Below are 769 nucleotides of genomic sequence, written 5' to 3' on the forward strand. Positions count from 1 at the left end.
TGTTTCCTCCCACCTTCTCAGGTAGAAGGGAGGCACCCTCCTGTTCTTTTTGGATCTCATCCCACTTAATGCACAGGCTGTAGGTATTCCTCAGAAAGTGAAAGACCCCACTGTTCACAAGCATAAATGTTCACGTCATTTGTTTTGGGGTTGAATTACATGTAGTTTCCTTTGAACATATTATCTCATCAATGACTCCATGATTGCAAGAGAATAGCTATTTTGGCATTGGAGAATTATAAGGATGAAGATATTAGAAATGCTTGGATTCTCATCCAGATTCTACTTCCAAAAGTTTGTTAATTGTCATCCAATTGTACAAGTACATCTCAACGAAACAACGAAGTCCGGAGCAGGATGCAAAAGCAGACGCACACACATACACCCTGTCCTCTTTAGGTCCTTTGCAAATTCAACTCTGTGGCATGTGCTCGCTTCGGCAGCACACATACTAAGATTGGAACGATACAGAGAAGATTAGCATGGCCCCTGCACAAGGATGACATGCAAATTCGTGAAGCGTTTCGTATTTTTTAAAAGAAAAAAGAAAAGAAAAGAAAAAAAACTCTGAGGCATAAGAAATAATCTCACTTAAGTTTTAATCAGACAGTGCACATGTTTGATTAAATTGGTTTTGATGTTGCCTGGATTGAAGAATGTGTCTTATGAGGCAAGGTGAACAGGGTTTTCTCTTTCGAGCTAAGAAGGAGGATGGGAAATGTCATGATAGAAGTCTATAAGATTATGAGAGGCATAGATAGGATGGACG

General features: G+C 39.7%; 1 non-coding gene across 1 annotated transcript; it reads left to right on the forward strand.

The window, feature by feature from the left end:
* Positions 1-427: 427 nt before the first annotated feature.
* LOC138755955 (U6 spliceosomal RNA) lies at positions 428-534 on the forward strand. Its single transcript, XR_011352651.1, has one exon. It is a non-coding gene; the product is annotated as a U6 spliceosomal RNA (small nuclear RNA).
* The last annotated feature ends 235 nt before the right edge of the window (positions 535-769 follow it).

Source organism: Narcine bancroftii, chromosome 2, assembly GCF_036971445.1.
Source record: "Narcine bancroftii isolate sNarBan1 chromosome 2, sNarBan1.hap1, whole genome shotgun sequence".
Taxonomy (NCBI): Eukaryota; Metazoa; Chordata; class Chondrichthyes; order Torpediniformes; family Narcinidae; genus Narcine; species Narcine bancroftii.